The following is a 14,642-nucleotide window of genomic DNA, read 5'->3' on the forward strand; positions in this document are numbered from 1 at the left end:
CAGGGTCATAGGTCACTGATTTATGGCCAGCTCACTGGACAGGTAGCAGCAGCATCTTCTCACAGTTAAACATGTCTCTGGTTCTATTTGTCAGATGTATAAACATGAGTATCAGTGACCTTTATGTAAAGATGAGATTGTTTTCCAGCACTGTGCTGCCTCCTCAGAGTTCAGAGGCCACAGAGGGGCAGTGTGACGGTGAAGTACAGCCTGGCAGGTCGTCCCTCTCAGAACCAGCTGCACTTCAGTCTGAAACCTGCAGAGGACACTGGGTAAAAGAGCTGTTGGTCCCACAGCAGAATTAGACACTGACTTTGTCATAATGACTGTGTTTAGGTTATATATGTCAAATTAAATTTCAGTTTGTCATTGTGAACATGTTAGCATCCTTCTATTAGCACATAGCTCAAAGCTCCATGATGCTAAATTACTCATTGTCTTTTTTGGTGCATCAACAATGTTCATTTGACTTCTGATTTCATGAAGTGAAACATTTTTCATGTTCTTATTGACCTTTCAGTAGATTGAACAAACCAGATCTCTGTTTTCCATTGATAGAAATGTAAATGAAGCTCCTCCTCTTCTTCCTTCTCTCTCGTGTCTGCAGATTAACTGTCCACAGGTTGGCTGCTCGGACTCTGATTCGCTCCCTGGAGATGGAGGACAGAGAGCTCAGAGGACGGCAAGATGGAGGAATTAAGGAGAAGGTGATGCAACTCAGTGTCCAATCAGGAGTGAGCAGTTGTTTCACTGCCTTTATTGCTGTCAACAAAGCTGATGGCAAAGTGATTCAGGGACCTCTTGTGCGCAGAAATGTTCCAACAGCCGGTGAGTATTTGTCTCAAAACAAATTAAAACAAATTTTCTGTCACCGTCAGCCTTGAAGGCAAAACATCAGGACACTCCTGAAAACCGAGTTACTGAAATCAAAATCCAACATGTAAGAGCAAGAAGATGTTTCAATGTTGCCAGGCAGATAAACAAACCAGAGGAAGCAGGCAGAGACAGACAGAGGACTGTAGGTCAGGTGACTCAACTGGAAGAAAACAAATGAATGTAGTCACATTCTGAAATGACAGGATTCAGCTGTGATCACACTGCAAGCCTCAGAATGTAACAATCCTTTATCAGACTGGTCCATATGTGTTTATTTTATTGACAGATCATGTGCCTTTCCATGTTGAACCTGTGGAATAATGGACTCCACAGTGTCTTGATGACGGTTTCAAAAACACAGATTCACATTTTCAAGCTTTCATACGAATCAGTGTCAGCAAACCAATGCTGTCAACTTGACCAGAGATGCAGGTGTGCTAGTGTGATTGAGCTGCAATGAATGGGGGGTGGAGGTAGAGAAAGATATAGAAGAGCTCACTCTAAAGGAAGTTACATCTGAGACATTTTAAGGTGGGAAGGCATCGTTTTTGTTGAAAACAAAAACTCGAAGTATATAACTTTGATACACAGAAAAGTTTTTAGAAGTTTATTCAATCACCTGAGAGGAATTTAATACATGCATAAACTATTAAAATGACAGCAAAACAGCCCCCGAGCATAATACTACCCGCCACCCGTGCTCAGTATTCTGGGATTGAAGGCCTCACCTACATGGATAAACCATTGTGTTCAGACTTTGTCTTCATCCTCATTCGAGTGTAAAGTGCAATGGAAACAGATGTTGCATTTACAATTCATTCACAGACATCAAATGATATCTGAATTCAGTATATTGGAAACAAAAGCACATACAACACTGGAGGAAGGAACAGTGTACATTTGTGGAAAAAAAACTGGCATACACTCACATGCCGTTGTTAACAACAATCATGCATTTTGATTCCATCATAGATTTATTATAGATCTTCTGAATATATAACAACATCGGTTGGTTGGTTTGTGTTGAATTAGGTTTCCATATTCCCCCATTCCTGTGTGTTCATTCGTTAGTTTTTTCTTGGTTTTTGTAGTTTTGCACTTTTTCTGAGTTAGGTTTGTTTACAGAGTTATTTTACCTTCCCCCACTTCGTTGTCTTGTCCAATTGGTTATTGGGATTGTTTTCTGTTAATCACTCTTTATTTATTCACCTGCCTCCTGGGTTTTAATATCTGCCATGACAGTATGACCTGGCCATTATGAACCCAGCAGACACGGATCCCGCCTCCGACTCGGAGCCAACCCCTTCTACAGATCCATCAGGCTGTAGTCAGCCAGGGGATGTTACTTGGCCACCATGATCAGGCCCTAGGAAATTTGTCTGACAAAAAGCAAACCATTCATCCATCCATTTGTTCCGCTTCTCTGGGATCGGGTCACAGAGGTAGCAGACGAAGCAATTCATTCCAGACGTCTCTCCTCTAAGAAATGCTTTCCAGTTCTTCCTGAGGAATCCTGAGACGTTCAGATGAGATATATAATCCCTTCAGCAAGTTTTGTTTCTGCCACACAGTCTCCTCCCAGGCAGATGTGCTTGGAAAACCTCCCAGGAGGCATCTGAACTAGGTGTCCAAACCATCTCAACTGGCTCTCTGTTTCTCCCCCAGGGCCACCTGATCAAAATCATGTTTTTCCCCTGTAGACATTTTATTTAAAGACAATGAGTATGATTGTTTTGATTTGATTTGTCTGGATAGGAACTAAAAACTCATTGAGGCAGCTGTACATGTGGTGCATGGAGAAGCAGCGCAAAAGCCCTGGCTCAGTGACTCATTATCTGAGTTTATTTTTGACTTCCTTGAAACACCTGTTTCCTGGCATGTGCACCCCATGCCAGCTACACAGTCAGCCAGCCACCGGCCTGCAGATTCCCTGCAAGCTTCAGAACCAGTCAACTCCCAGTTCCTCCATCAGCATATCATCTAGTGCTCTGTGATCCTACTTGTTGGACAGAGCTCTTGGATTAGACAATCACCACACTGTCCCAACTAGTTTTCTGCCTATTCCGGCTCTCCAACATTCCAAAGAATCACCTTCTGGAAGGACTTCTCGAAGAAAGTGTGATGCCAGACCTCACTGCTTCCCAGCACCATGGAGCTCCCCACTACCGAGCGCTGTGGAGGTCACTCTGCTGTACGCCATAGAGATCCCAGTCAACCAGTCCTGCATCCTGGCCACCTCCAAGGACATCCACACCATCTCACCTGTTTGTGTCCCTGATAGGGTTGATGATGTCTTTCCTGTCCTCAAGTCCTGGGACCTGCCAAAGTCGGCTGATATTTCCCCAGTTTCAGAGACTTTTCCAGAGTCAGCTGATAGTTCCCATGGCAAAGAGACTGTTGTGGAGTCAGCTGACATTTCCCCTGGCCAGAGATTGTTCCACAGCCTGTATTAGCTTCCCCTGTACCAGTGTCTCCGTCTTTGTCAATCCCCAGCCAGGTCCCCTGCCCGGCCTCCAGAGGGACTCCGCCTTTGCCACCAGTCTCCAGAGCAGTCCCATGTTGTCCATCGTCGGCCTCCTGCCTGGCTCCACTCTCTGCTGCCGCCCCCCACACTGTGACTTCCTGTTTTTGAACTCCTTGCTTGGTTTTGACCCACCTCAGGACCACCCTCTGCACTGTGTTTGAATTCCTTTAGTTGCTTTTGACCCTCCTCCAGACCCCCTCAGCCCACCTAACTTGTTTTGAACTTTCCTGTTGTGGTTTTTGGATCCGTCCTTCATCAGGACTTCCACTGCCAGCACTCTAACCAGCTTTGTCTGACACCCGAGGCATCTGTAGAGGGGTGGTACTGTCAGGACCCCCAGCCTCAGCCTCAGTCTCTGCCTAACCCTCTCTCACTTTCTCCCTCTCCATCACTCTCTTTCCCATCCTCTCACTCTCCTTCTCACTTGGCTTCACTCGCTCTCTTTCTCCTGTCATTTCTGGTCGTGTGTGTGAGTGATTATTACAGGGATTGGAGACTCTTGAGAATTATGTCTTGACATCACCTCTTTTCTTATTTTGTTTAGGGCTTCGTTACAGATATGCCTATGTAAAGCCCATTCTCTGTGTTGTTCCAGCAAGTTGTGAACGTACGTAATAAGCCAAATGACGCAAGAATGCACATCTTTGTTTCCTGTTAAAACAGTAAATGGATGTAAATACTTAACAAACCTAAATTTTTTAACCTATTTAACTTGTTTGCAGAATTAATGAGATACAGTATGTAAAGTTGTGTTTGTTATGGTTCACTTTGATAGTCATTAATAAAGGCTGTTGCCTAAAGCAGCAAGTGAAGAAGATTGTTAGTTGTATGATAATTTACTAATTTTGATGTTTTGACCTCGTACTTTGTTTTTTTTTCAGTGGACCTGATGGCTATTCATGACTGTTTGGAATGGAACGTGGCCCCGAAAGAGAAGACTAAGGATATGACATGCTTTGATCCATTTAAAGGAGGTGGGCATGAAATTTGAAGACCATGCATCAAACACCATCACAGTGCCAGTCAAAATATTGGGCACACCTCCTCACACAATATTTACTATTTTCTACAGTATAGAACAATATTGAAGACATGAGCACCACGAGTCAATACAAGTGTTATTAGGGAGTGGAAGAGAAAGCAAATCAAAACAATCCAATTGGAGACATGCAAATACTGAGGCCAAACTTAGATTATTGGAAAACAAAGGGTTTAACTATATAATTTAGGTGTACAGCTGAACAGTGAATTCTGCTGCTGACTGAAACAGACTGATAAGTTAAACAGTGATATTTTCTTGTGACAGAGGATCAACAGTGTGGAAAAAGCAGTCTAACAGAGGCTTAAGTGGGGTTTTAAGAATGAAATATACATGTTTTTTTCAATTATCCTTTAAAATAGACAAGATTTAGTAAGGAATCCATTTCCTAGGTGGATTTCTTGAGACAATTGTGCATAATCTTGAATATTAATAACAGCAATATAGATTTCCTGTAGAGAACTGTGGAATTAATATTATTTGAAACAATGAGTGAGAACACAGTGGTTCTATCAGGGCAGTCACACTTTAAATTGGAACTCCTTATTCTTCAGGACCTTTGTGAAGCCATTTAATGAAAGTTGTGGAAATGTTAGTAAAACAATCATTTGAACTTCACACCTTCATAATCATCTGTTAGTTGCATCAGTAATTGTTACTGGCTGCCTGAACAATATTCACTTCAGAAGCTCAGAGCTAAACTCACATTAGTCAGTTTCCTTCAGTTCAGTAGTCTTAGTTACTAATACAACATAGTGCTGTGAAAAAGTATTTCCCCCCTTGTGATACCTTCTGTTTTTGCATCTTTATCACCTTTAAATGTTTCAGAATGTCAAACAAATTATAAGATAAAGATAACCCAAGAAAACACATATATTCAGTTTTTATATTCTGATTTTATTTATTGAAGGAAAAATGCTGTCCTGTTCAACCTTTCCCTATGTGAAAAAATGACCAAATTTACCAGCCACACCCACATATGATTACTTTCAGACTTTATGAATTTAACATCACTAAACAGAACCTGTCTGGCATTGTCAGGTAGCTGAGGGGGTCTCAAAAAAACAGCACATGATACCACCTAATTTAGTGTTTTGTGGGTTATCTCGATTTAATCTTAAAATTAGTTTGATATGAAACATTTAAGTGTGAGAACTATGCAAAAAAAACTGAAGATATCTGTATGAGGGCAAATGCTTTTCCACAGCACTGTAGTTACCTTAGAGGACAGGATCTGTGAAAAACTACTAGCGGTGAAAAGTGTATATATGCAGCGTTTGTTGTGAGGTGCTGAATTTTACATGTTAAACACATTTGTACTATAAAGTGTGTCAACAGTACACAATGTAGCACTTATTTAGCATTTATTTTAAATATTCAGGTTCATTTACTCCCAGAAGCTCTACTTGTACAGCCAATGTCCCCATCCTGCTTAAGAGAGGTGTACTATTACATATCCTCAAGTTGCCATGCTGAGAGTTTTAACTTCCTCCCGTGTATTTAAGGTACTGTGGAAATAATACGTGCCATGCAGATAATGAGTGAATCAAATCCTGTTTTGTTTGTAACCAACTGCAGTGCTTTGTGCAGCAGAATTTTTTATCTTGTCATTAGGCAATATAATCCATTCAAGTTAGTTATTGCTCAGTGCCTGCCTTTATGACCCAGGGCCTGCAGAACTACTGACATCATCTTCAGACTCAGCTGCGTTTTAGATCATAAACTATAGGCAGCAGTAGAAAACAAAAAGAATGATAACAGTGTATTTTTCCCCAAAACCAATATGGTCATTTCAGCTTCCTCTTTAGACGTGATCGGGTGTAAAGAGGCCACTGCACCAAAGCAGCCCCCCAGAGACCCTTTGCTGCAGCTGGTCTCCCTCCAAAAGGCATCTGGCTGCTGGATTCTGGATCCAGATCTGGCTGCTGCACTGGGAAAGACCAGCGAGGAGGTGGAAAAGTCAAAGCCTGCAATGGTGGGTTGTTGTCAAAAACAATAACATACATGATTAACTGCAGTTATTTGGAAACAGATTTGATAGCACAGTTTCCAGGAACTCACATGACACAGTACAGTTTGTTTGATTTGGTGAATTAGGTCACCAGTGAGGTGTGGGCCACCATCCTGGCTCTGATCTGGCTTCATGGTTTCAAGATGGATGCAAAGGAAGAGTGGGAGCTTCTGGCTATGAAGGCTGCATCGTGGCTCCGTGCTCAGAATGGTAGAAACCTCATTCATAAGTGCTGAACTGCTGTTTTTAACATTGATTCTTACATTTTTTTATGGCTTGTTTTTTCAGCTCCATGTGTTCCAGAGTGTGTGGATGCTGGAAATGCACTGCTGGGTTGCAGCTTGCAGAAAGATGCACTGATGCTCTGAGTCTTCACCTTCTGGATTGTTATAATTAAAGTCTGTAATTTGTTTTTATTTTGATATTTTTTTTTCAATTGGTCTTAGAAATGTATACCTTTTGGAGATTATCAGTCTAAAAATACAGAATTTTCAAACCTGTGCTAAAACATAAGAAAGATAACTAAAGTAATTGTGCCATTTATATCACTTTGTGTCTGTGACAACTAAATATTAGACTTATATAACATAGATTCTACTTGTTGCTTTGAATAAAATGATCTTCAGTGGCTTTATTGTGGACTTCACACCTGCTCTGTTCACTGTTCTGTGTGACATCAGTTTATACAAGCACACCTCAAGCTGTCAGCAGAAATTTCTGGATGCCAATAAAAGCAAATTGAAGCAGTTTTTAGCTGTTCTTTTCTTGTCTTTTTTATTTGTTTTTCTTTGTTTTGTTTTGCTTGTGACATTAGTCACTGTAAAATATTCATATTTTTAATTTTAACAAATGAATAAATAATAAATGTAAAATAATGATGAGGTTTTAGGCCAGAGTTCATCTGTAGCACTTCAATGCACAATGCTTCATTTATAATGATGTTTTGTGACTCATCTTTATCAGGACACTGCTGCTCCTACAGTATGGATTGTTCATTATAGTCCTCCATCTGAGCCAAATCCAAACAATATGTTGATGCTGAGATGTTCTCCATGAACGATTTCCCAGAAAGTCTTCATTCCTTGTATTTCCCACTAGATGGTGATGATGTGCAGGATTGACAGCGAATACTTGTATTTAATCATAAAAAAAATCATATGGATGGATGGATGGATGGATGGACTGTCAGTGAGGTGAGCTTTTGTTTGGATAATCAGATGTTGAGTCTCTAAAGAAAAAAACAAAGTATGACCTGAAGTGACCTACATATTTAGAACATTTCTACATTTCAAATGTGTTTTCTGTTGCTGCAAATTGCATGACTAGTATGCTTAAGCAGTTTGCATGCTGTTTAATGGAAGAAATGTAAAACAACAAAATATGACAGAAAAAAATGAGTGTAAAACTTAGCAGCTGCTTGGACTCAAAAGTGAAGGGTATGTCTGCAGAGACGGAGGCTGCACGGAGAGGGCTGCACACTTCCGGTCGCACATTGAGAGCATTTTTTTTAAGTTACCACAATAGATGATCTCTAAAGTACACAAGTTACGGCTTAAATGCAGAACTTGCAGCTTTAAAGGATGATTTCACTCAAAATATACTTAGAATTTAAAAGGTTTTTTCCAAGGACTATTCCACTTTCATTTTGGCCCCAGAAAGTTTGTCAACAGAGGCGGAGGCTGCACTTTCAGGACCACATTCCACACAAGTTGTGAAATTATCAGGTAAAAAACAATGGAATCATGTAAGTGCTTTTGTGGTGTCGAGATCTCAAACAGCACAATCTGAAAGGCTGAAAAGAGGCAATACACACGGACAACTCTGGAGGCAGATATATATTTATAGTTATTTTATACAATAACATTACATACAAATAAAAGTTAAACACACAAAGATACATTAGTTCTATGACTCCCTGACATGCATAAATACAAATATTTATAACGATAAACAAATAATACGTTTAAAACAAACAGCCCTCTCGGTGCAGCCCCCAGCTCTGCAGACACCATAGACTGTATATACAGTCTATTGCAGACACATACGATTGACTCAAACTGCAACGTACAGCTCCGCCCACCCGGTGTTCCTTTAAATCCACATCGAGCGCACCAAGTAGGCGTGACTTTCACGTCTCCTGAAAAAAACTCTTCCTGCTTTATAAACAGGACTGTCATACTTCGGAGCAGCATCTGAAGTGAAACTGTCCTCTTCACATAAATTTCTATCTTCAGAGGTGAGTTTCTTCGATTGTGCGTTTATTTAAGAACACTGAGTCTGAATATTGTGATTATTGATTTCTGCTTATATGAGACATCTGTGCTGTTTTTATTCCTCAAGTAAGCGAGTTGTTTACGAAAAAACACAACTACAAAACAGGATTAAAGACAATATGTTGAGAGATGAAACGCAGTAGAAGAACTGATTGAATCTGATCATCAGTTAAGTTTGTTAAATCAACCAGAAGAGTCAGAACATTAAATAACATCCAGGTGGAAAATATTTCTAACTGACAGCAGTAAATAAAGTGTTTTATTGAATCATCTCCATTGCTGCTCACTGTACAGTATCTGTCATTACTATTCATTACTACAAACTTGTTCCACAGGTGAACTGATGATGAACCGCTGTGGTCTGATAACTGTCCAGAAGGAACCAGGTACAGAGCTGCTAGGAAACAAAGTGACAACAATCTCTGATTTCCTCTATAACTGTTTTACATTCCTGTGATGTTTAAATGTAAAGCTGTTAAATGTGTTCCTCCATCAGTTCCTCTGCAGAGCATTGAGGTGGAGCTGGAGGTGAGGGACCATGTGGCCACAGTGGTCTCCACTCTGAAGTACCAGAACAAAGAGGACAAACCAGTAGAGGCTGTGTTTGTCTTCCCTCTGCCTGGAGATGCTGCTGTCTGTCATTTCAGTGCTGTGATTGGACAGAAAGAGATTGTAGCTGAGGTGAAGGAGAAACAGGAGGTGAGCTGGACGGTAAATATTCAAAGAGGAACTAAAAACGCTGTAAAGTGAACGTTACTGATGTGTGTCACCTTCCCTCCAGGCTCGTGAGGAATATGATGATGCATTGAGCTCTGGTCAGCAGGCCTTCCTATTGGAGGAGAGTGAACAGAGTCCAGATATATTCTCTATGAAGGTGGGTGGTCTGGCTCCAGGAGAGAGCGCCTCCATCAGGCTGGAGTACGTGACTGAGCTGGCTGTGCAGGCTGATGACGGGCTGAGGTTCTGTCTGCCTGCTGTGCTCAACCCTCGCTACCAACCTCAGGGTAGGAACACCAGCCAACACCTTCTACCTGAGTGCAAACCACACATGTTTGGAGTTTATTGTGACAGTATGCTGGTGGAGGTCAGAGACTACTATTCAATAATTGTGGTAACATGTATAAATCCCCTCTGAAACCACGAGCTTCACAAATCCTCCAAAGTCAAAGGAAACCAGGTGAGTCCCAGTTGTCTCTGATGTTGTTTCCAGGTAGTGAAGGTGCCAGTGTCCAGGTGTTCTCTGTTCCAGCCTCTCTGGTTCCCTACACTCTGTGTTTTTGTGGCCGACTCTTCTCTCCTCGTCCAATATGTAAAGTGGAGTCCAGCTGCTCCCTGGAGCCTCTGCAGTACCTGAACACTGATCAAACTCAGGCCACGGTAGGTAGAGTGCTGATGTGTGTGCTGTGTGTGGTTGGTCGTCTTCAGTGAGAAGAAAATGTGAGTTTGTTGTTGAACTGCAGGTGAAGTTGGCTGCAGGACACAAGTTTGACAGAGATGTTGAGCTTGTGATTTATTACAAAGACGCCCACCAGCCCACTGCTGTGGTGGAGGCAGGACAGACCTCTGCAGAGACTGGTGAGTGAAAAATCACTTTGTAAAATTACACCTGTGAATAAAAATGATTGAAGTTATTTGTGTGTGTTTTGGAAATAATATTAAAGTGATTTTTCTGTTGCTGTCATGTTTCAGGCACTCTGATGGGTGATCCAGTGGTGATGGTGAGTCTGTATCCTGAGTTCCCCCAGTCTGTGATGTCTTCAGTGGCCTCATGTGGAGAGTTTGTGTTCTTACTGGATCGATCTGGAAGTATGGACTGTTCTACCAGTAACAGCAGGGAGCAAGAAACTCGCATCAGCAGTGCCAGGGTATTCAGCAAGTGTTAACTTTATAATATAATCATTCATGTCTGTCTCAGAAAGCCTTGACTCTTTTAATCCTTCCGACCAGGATACTCTGCTGCTCCTGTTGAAGAGCTTACCAATGGGCTGCTACTTCAACATCTACAGTTTCGGGTCCAGCTATGAACACATTTTCCCGTGAGTGACACAGTGCACAATAGTGTTTTTCAGTCAGTGACATTACTTGTGTGCATGTGCAATAGTAGATCAGCTAAAGCGTTAGAGAGAAAGTTGTTGTTGGGTGATTGTGCAAAACTCCAGATTATGTACATGTCAGTCTTTGTATTTTAAAGTGAATTATTCCTACAATGTTTTATGTTTAGGGAAGCTGTTGTAATGTTGTCTTGTTAAATGTTTGTCTGATAACGCATGTAAATTCTGCACCGCTGTTCTGAGTTATACTCCTCAGTTTTTGTGTTTCTGATGGCAGTCAGAGTGTGGAGTACAGTGAGAAGAGCATGGAGGAGGCTCTGAAGAAAGTTAAAGGGATGGAGGCTGATCTTGGAGGAACAGAGATTCTTGAACCCCTCAAACACATTTACAGCCAGCGCTGCATTCCCAGTCAGCCTAGACAGGTAATACACACACAACAACAACCTCATCTTTTTGGTTATTTCTCAAAGCTGCTGATCATAGATGAGGGTAATATAGATCCGCTACTTAAAAGAGAGCTTTGCCTTCAGACTGAGCTCCTCTCTCCTGCCCTGCTGATACAGATCCAGTCCACCTTTCAGTCTTAGGGTCAGGTTGTGAGTCATTCCCTCCCTTGGGCAGGGACAGAGCTCCTCACCTTTCTGAGGAATGTGCTATACATAAAGCTGAGCCTGACTGTATGCATAGCAGAAGGCTTAACATTACCTGGTGCATTCCACCATAAACTCCTCAGTTGGTCTGCTCAGTAGCCTCCACTGTTCATTTCACACCCTAGTTAGTAAATTCTTGAACAAACTGGTTTGTTTGACGCTCATATTTAGCATACCCTTTTCTGTTCTTTCTGCCTGTTAAAACTACTTTTGTTGTAGAAACAGCTCACTTACACACCTTTCATTGAATTATGTGGAAACCTTCAGCACAGGTGTGGGTGTGGTGTGTAACTTATGTGTAATCTGTCCTCCTCAGCTGTTTGTCTTTACTGATGGAGAGGTGGGAAACACCAAAGAAGTTCTAGATGTGGTGAAGAAGAATTCAGGTTCCCACAGGTGAAACTACAAAACCACAAACACATGATGTGTTCAGTGTTCTAGTGTTGTGTGTGTTTAAATCAAACTGCTGTATTGTAGGTGTTTCTCTTTTGGGATTGGAGAAGGAGCCAGCTCTGCTCTTATCAATGGGTTGGCCAAAGAAGGAGGAGGACATGCTCAGTTCATCACAGGGACTGACAGGATGCAACCAAAAGTAAGACATTAAACACTATGAAGCTGTAATGTTCAATAAGGTAGCAGCAAATATGTATTTCACAGGTAACCCTGAAGGGTAAGTTCAGATTGACACAGCAGGACAAGCTATTCTTTTGTATGTAACTAATAAAATAGAATAAATGTGAATAATAAAGGCAGCAAAACAGATCTGTGTGAGGAGAGACTGACATGTTGCAACCAAAAGTAAGACATTAAACACTATGAAGCTGTCAATTTCAATAAAGTAGCAGCAAAAATGGATTTAAGAGTTAAGATAAAAATGTACCTTCAATGATCCCCCACTGTGAAAACGCTGATTTACACAGCAGCACAAGAAAACCTACATATGTATAGAATATAATAGTATAAATAGGAATAGTAAAGACAGTCAGATCTGTTTAATTGTCTTTGTGTGAGGAGGATATGCTCACGTCATCCAGTTCAGCAAAAAGACTGACAGGATGGAGGCCAAAGTTACACAACACACGAAGATTCAAATTTCAAAATCACAACAATATTTCTTAAAAATCTTGCCAGGAGATGTGATGACAAATTTGTATCTTTTTTTTTTTTTTTTTTCAACTTATCAGGTCATTCAGTCACTGAGATTTGCTCTGCAGCCGGCTGTGGAAGACATCTCAGTCACATGGGGTTTACCAAAGGGACTGTCTGTCACTGTCCTGTCTCCACCAATCACATCCATTTTCCAGGGTCAGAGGTCACTGATTTATGGCCAGCTCACTGGACAGGTAGCAGCAGCATCTTCTCACAGTGAAACATGTCTCTGGTTCTATTTGTCAGATGTATAAACATGAGTATCAGTGACCTTTATGTAAAGATGAGATTGTTTTCCACCACTGTGCTGCCTCCTCAGAGTTCAGAGGCCACAGAGGGCAGTGTGACGGTGAAGTACAGCCTGGCAGGTCGTCCCTCTCAGAACCAGCTGCACTTCAGTCTGAAACCTGCAGAGGACACTGGGTAAAAGAGCTGTTGGTCCCACAGCAGAATTAGACACTGACTTCATTCTGTTTGCATGTGTGACATAAAGTGTTAACTTTGTCATCCTGAGCGTGTTAAGTTCAGTTACTTCAAAGCACCGTGATGCCGGTTTTCTTGATGTCCTTTTTAACACAAACAATTTTCATTTCACTTCTGCTTTCATTCATTGAAATCTGTTTTATTGAATTATTGACCTTTAACAGGATTAACTAAACCAGATCCCTGTTTTATATACATAAAAATGTAAATGAAGCTCCTCCTCTTCTTCCTTCTGTCTCCTGTCTGCAGATTAACTGTCCACAGGTTGGCTGCTCGGACTCTGATTCGCTCCCTGGAGATGGAGGACAGAGATGAAATGGGAGAAACTGATGGAGGAATTAAGGAGAAGGTGGTGCAGCTCAGTGTCCAATCAGGAGTGAGCAGCTCTTTCACTGCCTTCATTGCTGTCAACAAAGACAACAATGAGACAATTCAAGGGCCTCTGGTACGCAGAGATATTCCAGTAGCCAGTGAGTGTCATTTTTCCAAGTTTCTACTAAAAATCAGAAAAGCACGATGTGGTTGTTGTATGTTTCAGAACACAGAAAACCTCCAGCTCTGTTCTGACCTGTCTGGAAGAGAGACAGTGATAGAAGCAAGGCTGGTCTTTCTCTGTTTGATGTAATATTGTCTAATGACTTGGCAGTGTGCTTAATGCGTTTAGGAAATGAGGAAATTAGTACAAATGCTTGAGACAGAAACAGCCCTGTGTTCCCAGTTGAACTGCATTGTCTGATCATTCACAATGTGCTTTAAGCTCAAAGCGTCACATTTAGAGGCATTTATTGAAGGTTACGAAAGCAAAAAATTATTGCTCGGATTCCAAAAGATCACTTGTAAATCTATTTTATGCTAAGTACAGGAAAATTCACGTGTTTTATTGTATTGTATATCGTCACATATGCTGTATTGTCATGTTGATCAGCTGGGAATGAGCCATGATGCAAACAATATATAAAATATGGCAGTGTGATCTTTGATGAACGCTTTTATATGAACCAGTTGTACTCTGTGACAGTAATTATTAATTATCAGTTTGTATGATATTTTTGTTGCCACTATTGACCTTTATTTATTAACCTGTTCTCTTTTCTCAGTGTGTTGTATGATGATGTCTGCTGCTGTTTGTGATTACGGTGTTGAGATGTCCAATGATGTAGTTCTGGGTGAGTAAAAGATTCAATGAATCTCGGCAAAAATATGTGAAATCATTTCTTATTTCCTCTTCAGTCATCTGCTTAGTTTAAAACTGCTTTAATGCAAATGGCAACAGTCCCCTTAAAATAGACAGTTATTTTGCAAAACTAAGTTAAACCAGTTGGTTTTTTTTTTAGCTCCTAAGGCTCATAGTAGTTACAGACTAATGACATCTGAGGAACACTTGCTCCACTAATCTTTTGAATTGTTTCCTTTGGCCCTAAAAGATGCATAAAGGTAGATGAGTATGTCTCTGCCTGCTGTGGCTCTGCCTGATTTAAGGCTTGCATGTGTGAGTACAAACAGTAGCAGTAAAATAACAAAAAAAAGAAAGCCAAGGATCTTACATTGCATTGCTTGTGTTCTTTTCGGTGGTTCAGTTCAACAAC

At 41.1% G+C, this 14,642-nt stretch overlaps 1 protein-coding gene across 1 annotated transcript in view; it reads left to right on the top strand.

The window, feature by feature from the left end:
- The window catches only part of LOC118469647 (von Willebrand factor A domain-containing protein 5A-like), a 104,195-nt gene that overhangs the window by 87,034 nt on the left and 2,519 nt on the right, over positions 1 to 14,642 (top strand).

This window comes from Amphiprion ocellaris, chromosome 7 (genome assembly GCF_022539595.1).
Source record: "Amphiprion ocellaris isolate individual 3 ecotype Okinawa chromosome 7, ASM2253959v1, whole genome shotgun sequence".
NCBI classification, from domain to species: domain Eukaryota; kingdom Metazoa; phylum Chordata; class Actinopteri; family Pomacentridae; genus Amphiprion; species Amphiprion ocellaris.